This window comes from Chiloscyllium punctatum, chromosome 15 (genome assembly GCF_047496795.1).
Source record: "Chiloscyllium punctatum isolate Juve2018m chromosome 15, sChiPun1.3, whole genome shotgun sequence".
Classification (NCBI taxonomy): Eukaryota; Metazoa; Chordata; class Chondrichthyes; order Orectolobiformes; family Hemiscylliidae; genus Chiloscyllium; species Chiloscyllium punctatum.
The window spans coordinates 22,799,828-22,812,214 of NC_092753.1; the positions used below are offsets into that span (position 1 = coordinate 22,799,828).

Sequence of the window (12,387 nt, forward strand, 5' to 3'; positions counted from 1 at the left end):
AGCCCAGAACTAGAGGGCATAGGTTTAGTGTGAGAGGCAAAAGATATAAAAGCGACCAAAGGGTCAACGCTTTTATCCAGAGGGTGGTACGTGTATGGAATGAGCTGCCAGAGGAAGTGGCGGAGGCTGGTACAATTGCAACATTTTCGAGGCATTTGGATGGGTATATGAATAGGAAGGGTTTGGAAGGATATGGGCCGGGTGCTGGCAGGTGGGACTAGATTGGGTTGGGATATCTGGTCGGCATGGGCAGGTTGGACCGAAGGGTCTGTTTCCGAGCTGTACATCTCTATCTCGATGACTATGTCTACGCTGTAAATCAGAAACCAAACCCGAAGTCGGTGGTAAAGCTGTATGAAGAGAAATCAGAGTTCACGTTTCGGTCCGGTGAACCTTTCTGAGAACTTGACAAGTTTTAATTGTGTGATCGTTCCAGGGTTGCCCTGGGATTTTCGTGCTATTTCTGTTATTGATTGATTTCAGATGATGAGAAATCCGAAATGCTGCTTTGTGTGTATTAAAAAGTGAGGCGGGGTATCAGGAGACCGATCCACTCAGTAAAACTCGGTCTTTGATGACTTCTCAATTCTAATATTTCACTGCAAAATTTCCAACAAAACAACAACGAAATTTCGAGTCAAGAACTATTATGGCACATCAGCTGATTTCTAGATAGCTTCTGGCTGTAGCGTTGGTGGTGTAGTGGTGAGCATAGCTGCTTTCCAAGAAGTTGACCCGGGTTCGATTCCCGGCCGTCGCAAGCAGTGCATTTTAACACCACTCCACAACCAAAAGAGCCGATCGATTCAGTGGGAATGAAACACCTCCGTCTGCACATCACATTGAGTCTGCCAGACCTCTGGAGTGCAGACACAACTTTGAAGTTGAGGATGTCCCCAGGAGGATTAAGGAGTCAAGTCGAGCACGGTTCAAAGAAACACGAGTCATGGCAGAATTCCTTGGTTTTCCATCTTATTACGAAAGAAATGTTTTCGGATTTCACTCATTTCAACATTACTCTCATTTTGTTTTTTGTGAACTACAGCCGAATATCAAGTGAAATGTGGGTGGACAGTTCACAAATATCCAAACAACGTTATTTCTCATATCGAATCGGTAATGTTATTGTTTTAGGTGCAGGTCAGAAATAGGAGGAGTGGACACCAGCTGCTTTTATATTTCCAGTATGAGAAAATGATTCGATAAAACTCTGAGAGATGATAGAAATGACCACAGAGTGAGTGAAAGTTTAATCCAGGATAAAGTTAAAAATCACACAACACCAGATTACAGTCCAACAGCTTTACTTGGAAGCACTAGTTTTAGGAGTGCTCCGAAAGCTACTTGGACGATAACCTGGTATTGTGTGATTTTGAACTTTGTCCTCCCCAGTCCACCACAGGCTCCTCCACGTCATCATCCGATATAGTCATCATGGATTTGTTAAGGGAAGGTAGTGTCTGATGAAGGTGACTGATTTTCTTTGAAGGATAAAGAATGGATGGAGTGTATCCGATGTAGATCAACCTGATGATAAGAAGGACCATAAGACGCAGTATTTATAGCAAAAGGATTACAGTTTAATGCAGCTGAAATGATATATTAAACACATTTAGGTTAAGCCTTTCATCTTTTATAATGGGTTTACTAGTTTCCGTTCTTTAATATAAGAACCTCAGAACCTTTTCAAAGTTACGTTGTCGAGATAACTTCAGGTTGTCTAACAAGAGATGCCATCTCAGCTCAGACAATGCATTAAAGGTGTGAGGTTAAAGTCTGTCTGTGTCCCAATCTTGAGTCAGACTGGTTCTAGCCTCCCAGTCGGAGAGCACGTCAGCGCTCTCTGCCTTTCGGTCTCGGACCCCTGGGTGACAATCCTCCAAGGCAGACTATGGGACAGCCAACAAAGCAAAGTGGCCAAGCAGAGGCTGACAGTTAAGTTCGGTACCCATGCGGATGACTTTAACTGGGCACTTTGGTTCATGTCACACGACACGTGACAACACTGCACTATATACTATTTCACGGACACTCACAAGTACACGCACACACACAAAAGCACACTCCTACCGACCCACACACACATGCATACCCTCTCTCAAACACAAGCTCTCTCTCATAAACTCACTCAAACACTTCCACATTCACAGCAACTCATGCACCTTCTCACAAATTGATACCCCAGTACACTCACACACATGCACCTACACACACTCTCACAGACACGCATATCCCTACATGCACACACACACAGACACACACACACAGCCACACACACCCACACATGCACCCACACACACACACATGCATGCACCCACACATGCAGACACACACACACACAGGACACCCACCCACACATGCACCCACACACACACACATGCAGCCACACACACACGCATGCACCCACACACGCAGATACACACACACACACACACACACACACACACACACAGTCCCCCCCCCCCCCCCCCACACTCACACTGATTCCGGGTTCTCACGACTCTCAGCTGGAGACTATCATTGCCTGCAGACCCGACCTTCATCCCCCCACGACACCATGAAGGGTAACACTTGTTCATGCCCTTACACAGCCGTCTGTGCCCTCCCTTGACCCCGTCCTTTCCATCTTGCCCACCGCCCCTCAATGACGCTCTACCTCCTTCCTGCGCAGGGTTGCTCTGACAATGTCAATTTCACGTCCTTTGTCAATTTCACTTCCTATGTCAATTTCACCGCACTACGTTTTCTTTTTCCCCTCACGAACCGGGATCACGCTACGCTCTGCTTGCTGACCCCACCCCCTACGTTTGCCTTCCCGGATAGCGCTTTGTGTTTCGTTGGACCCGCGGGCGTAGCTGCGGACGTTCTGCTTAAACCTGAGCGGATAACACTGTTCTGCTCGGAGACAGGGAGATCTGCAGATGCTGCAGCCCGAAACATCGATTTCCCTGCTGTGCGTTTCCAGCAACACACTCTCGACACTGTTCTGCCACGACCCTGTCTCGGTTCCACACAATCCCATTCATCATTAAGGCGACACGGCATCCCAAGGACTTGGGACCCTTGGGAACTAAATTATGACAGCGGCCTCAGCACTCTGCACCCCCTGACCTTGGAAAGCCCATCTTGGTTCAGGTTACCTATCTAGGGCAGGGAGGGTTTTGCGTGCACTGCCTTCCCACATCAGTGGAAGCGACCTTCACTAAACAGCTGCCCATGACTACCCCTTGCTGTGAAGTTAAACATCACACAACACCAGGTTATAGTCCAACAGATTTAATTGGAAGCTCTAGATTTCGGACAACCACCTGATGAAGGAGCAGCGCTCCGAAAGCTAGTGCTTCCAATTAAACCTGTTGGTCTATAACCTGGTGTTGTGTGATTTTTAACTTTCTATACCCCAGTCCAACACTGGCATCTCCAAATCATGCCCTCCTGTGAAAACCCCTTAATGCTGACTGACACCTCCCCCTCTTCTACAAAGTAAAAGAGAAACCTGCAAATCTATCAACGGGATCGAACTTCAAATTAATACATATTCCTCGAGAGGGTTCTGCTTCCCGAACTGTTACCCGGAATTCCCTCCTCTCCACAATTACTGCAGCGTGGCCTCAGTCTAATGGTTCCTCTGTTTTTGCCGTTTTTGTTTTCTAAGAAAACTCTTGAGAAGTTTTAGAAACTGAAAGAACTGCAGAATTATGTAGGGCATGGATAGGATAAATAGACAAAGTCTTTTCCCTGGGGTCGGGGGAGTCCAGAACCAGAGGGCATAGGTTTAGTGTGAGAGGCGAAAGATATAAAAGCGACCAAAGGGTCAACGCTTTCATCCAGAGGGTGGGATGTGTGTGGAATGAGCTGCCAGAGGAAGTGACGGAGGCTGGTACAATTGCAACATTTTCGAGGCATTTGGATGGGTATATGAATAGGAAGGGTTTGGAAGGATATGGGCCGGGTGCTGGCAGGTGGGAGTAGATTGGGTTGGGATATCTGGTCGGCATGGGCAGGTTGGACCGAAGGGTCTGTTTCCGAGCTGTACATCTCTATCTCGATGACTATGTCTACGCTGTAAATCAGAAACCAAACCCGAAGTCGGTGGTAAAGCTGTATGAAGAGAAATCAGAGTTCACGTTTCGGTCCGGTGAACCTTTCTGAGAACTTGACAAGTTTTAATTATGTGATCGTTCCAGGGTTGCCCTGGGATTTTCGTGCTATTTCTGTTATTGATTGATTTCAGATGATGAGAAATCCGAAATGCTGCTTTGTGTGTATTAAAAATTGAGGCGGGGCATCAGGAGACCGATCCACTCAGTAAAATTCGGTCTTTGATGACTTCTCAATTCTAATATTTCACTGCAAAATTTCCAACAAAACAACAACGAAATTTCGAGTCAAGAACTATTATGGCACATCAGCTGATTTCTAGATAGCTTCTGGCTGTAGCGTTGGTGGTGTAGTGGTGAGCATAGCTGCCTTCCAAGAAGTTGACCCGGGTTCGATTCCCCGCCGTCGCAAGCAGTGCATTTTAACACCACTCCACAACCAAAAGAGCCGATCGATTCAGTGGGAATGAAACACCTCCGTCTGCACATCACATTGAGTCTGCCAGACCTCTGGAGTGCAGACACAACTTTGAAGTTGAGGATGTCCCCAGGAGGATGAAGGAGTCAAGTCGAGCACGGTTCAAAGAAACACGAGTCATGGCAGAATTCCTTGGTTTTCCATCTTATTACGAAAGAAATGTTTTCGGATTTCACTCATTTCAACATTACTCTCATTTTGTTTTTTGTGAACTACAGCCGAATATCAAGTGAAATGTGGGTGGACAGTTCACAAATATCCAAACAACGTTATTTCTCATATCGAATCGGTAATGTTATTGTTTTAGGTGCAGGTCAGAAATAGGAGGAGTGGACACCAGCTGCTTTTATATTTCCAGTATGAGAAAATGATTCGATAAAACTCTGAGAGATGATAGAAATGACCACAGAGTGAGTGAAAGTTTAATCCAGGATAAAGTTAAAAATCACACAACACCAGATTACAGTCCAACAGCTTTACTTGGAAGCACTAGTTTTAGGAGTGCTCCGAAAGCTACTTGGACGATAACCTGGTATTGTGTGATTTTGAACTTTGTCCTCCCCAGTCCACCACAGGCTCCTCCACGTCATCATCCGATATAGTCATCATGGATTTGTTAAGGGAAGGTAGTGTCTGATGAAGGTGACTGATTTTCTTTGAAGGATAAAGAATGGATGGAGTGTATCCGATGTAGATCAACCTGATGATAAGAAGGACCATAAGACGCAGTATTTATAGCAAAAGGATTACAGTTTAATGCAGCTGAAATGATATATTAAACACATTTAGGTTAAGCCTTTCATCTTTTATAATGGGTTTACTAGTTTCCGTTCTTTAATATAAGAACCTCAGAACCTTTTCAAAGTTACGTTGTCGAGATAACTTCAGGTTGTCTAACAAGAGATGCCATCTCAGCTCAGACAATGCATTAAAGGTGTGAGGTTAAAGTCTGTCTGTGTCCCAATCTTGAGTCAGACTGGTTCTAGCCTCCCAGTCGGAGAGCACGTCAGCGCTCTCTGCCTTTCGGTCTCGGACCCCTGGGTGACAATCCTCCAAGGCAGACTATGGGACAGCCAACAATGCAAAGTGGCCAAGCAGAGGCTGACAGTCAAGTTCGGTACCCATGCGGATGACTTTAACTGGGCACTTTGGTTCATGTCACACGACACGTGACAACACTGCACTATATACTATTTCACAGACACTCACAAGTACACGCACACACACAAAAGCACACTCCTACCGACCCACACACACATGCATACCCTCTCTCAAACACAAGCTCTCTCTCATAAACTCACTCAAACACTTCCACATTCACAGCAACTCACGCACCTTCTCACAAATTGATACCCCAGTACACTCACACACATGCACCTACACACACTCTCACAGACACGCATATCCCTACATGCACACACACACAGACACACACACACAGCCACACACACCCACACATGCACCCACACACACACACATGCATGCACCCACACATGCAGACACACACACACACAGGACACCCACCCACACATGCACCCACACACACACACATGCAGCCACACACACACGCATGCACCCACACACGCAGATACACACACACACACACACACACACACACACACAGTCCCCCCCCCCCCCACACACACACTGATTCCGGGTTCTCACGACTCTCAGCTGGAGACTATCATTGCCTGCAGACCCGACCTTCATCCCCCCACGACACCATGAAGGGTAACACTTGTTCATGCCCTTACACAGCCGTCTGTGCCCTCCCTTGACCCCGTCCTTTCCATCTTGACCACCGCCCCTCCATGACGCTCTACCTCCTTCCTGCGCAGGGTTGCTCTGACAATGTCAATTTCACGTCCTTTGTCAATTTCACTTCCTATGTCAATTTCACCGCACTACGTTTTCTTTTTCCCCTCACGAACCGGGATCACGCTACGCTCTGCTTGCTGACCCCACCCCCTACGTTTGCCTTCCCGGATAGCGCTTTGTGTTTCGTTGGACCCGCGGGCGTAGCTGCGGACGTTCTGCTTAAACCTGAGCGGATAACACTGTTCTGCTCGGAGACAGGGAGATCTGCAGATGCTGCAGCCCGAAACATCGATTTCCCTGCTGTGCGTTTCCAGCAACACACTCTCGACACTGTTCTGCCACGACCCTGTCTCGGTTCCACACAATCCCATTCATCATTAAGGCGCCACGGCATCCCAAGGACTTGGGACCCTTGGGAACTAAATTATGACAGCGGCCTCAGCACTCTGCACCCCCTGACCTTGGAAAGCCCATCTTGGTTCAGGTTACCTATCTACGGCAGGGAGAGTTTTGCGTGCACTGCCTTCCCACATCAGTGGAAGCGACCTTCACTAAACAGCTGCCCATGACTACCCCTTGCTGTGAAGTTAAACATCACACAACACCAGGTTATAGTCCAACAGATTTAATTGGAAGCTCTAGATTTCGGACAACCACCTGATGAAGGAGCAGCGCTCCGAAAGCTAGTGCTTCCAATTAAACCTGTTGGTCTATAACCTGGTGTTGTGTGATTTTTAACTTTCTATACCCCAGTCCAACACTGGCATCTCCAAATCATGCCCTCCTGTGAAAACCCCTTACTGCTGACTGACACCTCCCCCTCTTCTACAAAGTAAAAGAGAAACCTGCAAATCTATCAACGGGATCGAACTTCAAATTAATACATATTCCTCGAGAGGGTTCTGCTTCCCGAACTGTTACCCGGAATTCCCTCCTCTCCACAATTACTGCAGCGTGGCCTCAGTCTAATGGTTCCTCTGTTTTTGCCGTTTTTGTTTTCTAAGAAAACTCTTGAGAAGTTTTAGAAACTGAAAGAACTGCAGAATTATGTAGGGCATGGATAGGATAAATAGACAAAGTCTTTTCCCTGGGGTCGGGGAGTCCAGAACCAGAGGGCATATGTTTAGTGTGAGAGGCGAAAGATATAAAAGCGACCAAAGGGTCAACGCTTTCATCCAGAGGGTGGGATGTGTGTGGAATGAGCTGCCAGAGGAAGTGACGGAGGCTGGTACAATTGCAACATTTTCGAGGCATTTGGATGGGTATATGAATAGGAAGGGTTTGGAAGTATATGGGCCGGGTGCTGGCAGGTGGGACTAGATTGGGTTGGGATATCTGGTCGGCATGGGCAGGTTGGACCGAAGGGTCTGTTTCCGAGCTGTACATCTCTATCTCGATGACTATGTCTACGCTGTAAATCAGAAACCAAACCCGAAGTCGGTGGTAAAGCTGTATGAAGAGAAATCAGAGTTCACATTTCGGTCCGGTGAACCTTTCTGAGAACTTGACAAGTTTTAATTATGTGATCGTTCCAGGGTTGCCCTGGGATTTTCGTGCTATTTCTGTTATTGATTGATTTCAGATGATGAGAAATCCGAAATGCTGCTTTGTGTGTATTAAAAATTGAGGCGGGGCATCAGGAGACCGATCCACTCAGTAAAATTCGGTCTTTGATGACTTCTCAATTCTAATATTTCACTGCAAAATTTCCAACAAAACAACAACGAAATTTCGAGTCAAGAACTATTATGGCACATCAGCTGATTTCTAGATAGCTTCTGGCTGTAGCGTTGGTGGTGTAGTGGTGAGCATAGCTGCCTTCCAAGAAGTTGACCCGGGTTCGATTCCCCGCCGTCGCAAGCAGTGCATTTTAACACCACTCCACAACCAAAAGAGCCGATCGATTCAGTGGGAATGAAACACCTCCGTCTGCACATCACATTGAGTCTGCCAGACCTCTGGAGTGCAGACACAACTTTGAAGTTGAGGATGTCCCCAGGAGGATGAAGGAGTCAAGTCGAGCACGGTTCAAAGAAACACGAGTCATGGCAGAATTCCTTGGTTTTCCATCTTATTACGAAAGAAATGTTTTCGGATTTCACTCATTTCAACATTACTCTCATTTTGTTTTTTGTGAACTACAGCCGAATATCAAGTGAAATGTGGGTGGACAGTTCACAAATATCCAAACAACGTTATTTCTCATATCGAATCGGTAATGTTATTGTTTTAGGTGCAGGTCAGAAATAGGAGGAGTGGACACCAGCTGCTTTTATATTTCCAGTATGAGAAAATGATTCGATAAAACTCTGAGAGATGATAGAAATGACCACAGAGTGAGTGAAAGTTTAATCCAGGATAAAGTTAAAAATCACACAACACCAGATTACAGTCCAACAGCTTTACTTGGAAGCACTAGTTTTAGGAGTGCTCCGAAAGCTACTTGGACGATAACCTGGTATTGTGTGATTTTGAACTTTGTCCTCCCCAGTCCACCACAGGCTCCTCCACGTCATCATCCGATATAGTCATCATGGATTTGTTAAGGGAAGGTAGTGTCTGATGAAGGTGACTGATTTTCTTTGAAGGATAAAGAATGGATGGAGTGTATCCGATGTAGATCAACCTGATGATAAGAAGGACCATAAGACGCAGTATTTATAGCAAAAGGATTACAGTTTAATGCAGCTGAAATGATATATTAAACACATTTAGGTTAAGCCTTTCATCTTTTATAATGGGTTTACTAGTTTCCGTTCTTTAATATAAGAACCTCATAACCTTTTCTAAGTTACTTTGTCGAGATAACTTCAGGTTGTCTAACAAGAGATGCCATCTCAGCTCAGACAATGCATTAAAGGTGTGAGGTTAAAGTCTGTCTGTGTCCCAATCTTGAGTCAGACTGGTTCTAGCCTCCCAGTCGGAGAGCACGTCAGCGCTCTCTGCCTTTCGGTCTCGGACCCCTGGGTGACAATCCTCCAAGGCAGACTATGGGACAGCCAACAATGCAAAGTGGCCAAGCAGAGGCTGACAGTCAAGTTCGGTACCCATGCGGATGACTTTAACTGGGCACTTTGGTTCATGTCACACGACACGTGACAACACTGCACTATATACTATTTCACAGACACTCACAAGTACACGCACACACACAAAAGCACACTCCTACCGACCCACACACACATGCATACCCTCTCTCAAACACAAGCTCTCTCTCATAAACTCACTCAAACACTTCCACATTCACAGCAACTCACGCACCTTCTCACAAATTGATACCCCAGTACACTCACACACATGCACCTACACACACTCTCACAGACACGCATATCCCTACATGCACACACACACAGACACACACACACAGCCACACACACCCACACATGCACCCACACACACACACATGCATGCACCCACACATGCAGACACACACACACACAGGACACCCACCCACACATGCACCCACACACACACACATGCAGCCACACACACACGCATGCACCCACACACGCAGATACACACACACACACACACACACACACACACAGTCCCCCCCCCCCCACACACACACTGATTCCGGGTTCTCACGACTCTCAGCTGGAGACTATCATTGCCTGCAGACCCGACCTTCATCCCCCCACGACACCATGAAGGGTAACACTTGTTCATGCCCTTACACAGCCGTCTGTGCCCTCCCTTGTCCCCGTCCTTTCCATCTTGACCACCGCCCCTCCATGACGCTCTACCTCCTTCCTGCGCAGGGTTGCTCTGACAATGTCAATTTCACGTCCTTTGTCAATTTCACTTCCTATGTCAATTTCACCGCACTACGTTTTCTTTTTCCCCTCACGAACCGGGATCACGCTACGCTCTGCTTGCTGACCCCACCCCCTACGTTTGCCTTCCCGGATAGCGCTTTGTGTTTCGTTGGACCCGCGGGCGTAGCTGCGGACGTTCTGCTTAAACCTGAGCGGATAACACTGTTCTGCTCGGAGACAGGGAGATCTGCAGATGCTGCAGCCCGAAACATCGATTTCCCTGCTGTGCGTTTCCAGCAACACACTCTCGACACTGTTCTGCCACGACCCTGTCTCGGTTCCACACAATCCCATTCATCATTAAGGCGCCACGGCATCCCAAGGACTTGGGACCCTTGGGAACTAAATTATGACAGCGGCCTCAGCACTCTGCACCCCCTGACCTTGGAAAGCCCATCTTGGTTCAGGTTACCTATCTAGGGCAGGGAGGGTTTTGCGTGCACTGCCTTCCCACATCAGTGGAAGCGACCTTCACTAAACAGCTGCCCATGACTACCCCTTGCTGTGAAGTTAAACATCACACAACACCAGGTTATAGTCCAACAGATTTAATTGGAAGCTCTAGATTTCGGACAACCACCTGATGAAGGAGCAGCGCTCCGAAAGCTAGTGCTTCCAATTAAACCTGTTGGTCTATAACCTGGTGTTGTGTGATTTTTAACTTTCTATACCCCAGTCCAACACTGGCATCTCCAAATCATGCCCTCCTGTGAAAACCCCTTAATGCTGACTGACACCTCCCCCTCTTCTACAAAGTAAAAGAGAAACCTGCAAATCTATCAACGGGATCGAACTTCAAATTAATACATATTCCTCGAGAGGGTTCTGCTTCCCGAACTGTTACCCGGAATTCCCTCCTCTCCACAATTACTGCAGCGTGGCCTCAGTCTAATGGTTCCTCTGTTTTTGCCGTTTTTGTTTTCTAAGAAAACTCTTGAGAAGTTTTAGAAACTGAAAGAACTGCAGAATTATGTAGGGCATGGATAGGATAAATAGACAAAGTCTTTTCCCTGGGGTCGGGGGAGTCCAGAACCAGAGGGCATAGGTTTAGTGTGAGAGGCGAAAGATATAAAAGCGACCAAAGGGTCAACGCTTTCATCCAGAGGGTGGGATGTGTGTGGAATGAGCTGCCAGAGGAAGTGACGGAGGCTGGTACAATTGCAACATTTTCGAGGCATTTGGATGGGTATATGAATAGGAAGGGTTTGGAAGGATATGGGCCGGGTGCTGGCAGGTGGGAGTAGATTGGGTTGGGATATCTGGTCGGCATGGGCAGGTTGGACCGAAGGGTCTGTTTCCGAGCTGTACATCTCTATCTCGATGACTATGTCTACGCTGTAAATCAGAAACCAAACCCGAAGTCGGTGGTAAAGCTGTATGAAGAGAAATCAGAGTTCACGTTTCGGTCCGGTGAACCTTTCTGAGAACTTGACAAGTTTTAATTATGTGATCGTTCCAGGGTTGCCCTGGGATTTTCGTGCTATTTCTGTTATTGATTGATTTCAGATGATGAGAAATCCGAAATGCTGCTTTGTGTGTATTAAAAATTGAGGCGGGGCATCAGGAGACCGATCCACTCAGTAAAATTCGGTCTTTGATGACTTCTCAATTCTAATATTTCACTGCAAAATTTCCAACAAAACAACAACGAAATTTCGAGTCAAGAACTATTATGGCACATCAGCTGATTTCTAGATAGCTTCTGGCTGTAGCGTTGGTGGTGTAGTGGTGAGCATAGCTGCCTTCCAAGAAGTTGACCCGGGTTCGATTCCCCGCCGTCGCAAGCAGTGCATTTTAACACCACTCCACAACCAAAAGAGCCGATCGATTCAGTGGGAATGAAACACCTCCGTCTGCACATCACATTGAGTCTGCCAGACCTCTGGAGTGCAGACACAACTTTGAAGTTGAGGATGTCCCCAGGAGGATGAAGGAGTCAAGTCGAGCACGGTTCAAAGAAACACGAGTCATGGCAGAATTCCTTGGTTTTCCATCTTATTACGAAAGAAATGTTTTCGGATTTCACTCATTTCAACATTACTCTCATTTTGTTTTTTGTGAACTACAGCCGAATATCAAGTGAAATGTGGGTGGACAGTTCACAAATATCCAAACAACGTTATTTCTCATATCGAATCGGTAATGTTATTGTTTTAGGTGCAGGTCAGAAATA

The 12,387-nt window shown here is 46.7% G+C and overlaps 1 non-coding gene across 1 annotated transcript; it reads left to right on the forward strand.

Annotated features, from left to right (window-relative positions):
• Positions 1–688: 688 nt before the first annotated feature.
• On the forward strand, positions 689–760 carry trnag-ucc (transfer RNA glycine (anticodon UCC)). The gene has a single exon. It is a non-coding gene; the product is annotated as a tRNA-Gly (tRNA).
• Positions 761–12,387: the final 11,627 nt, after the last annotated feature.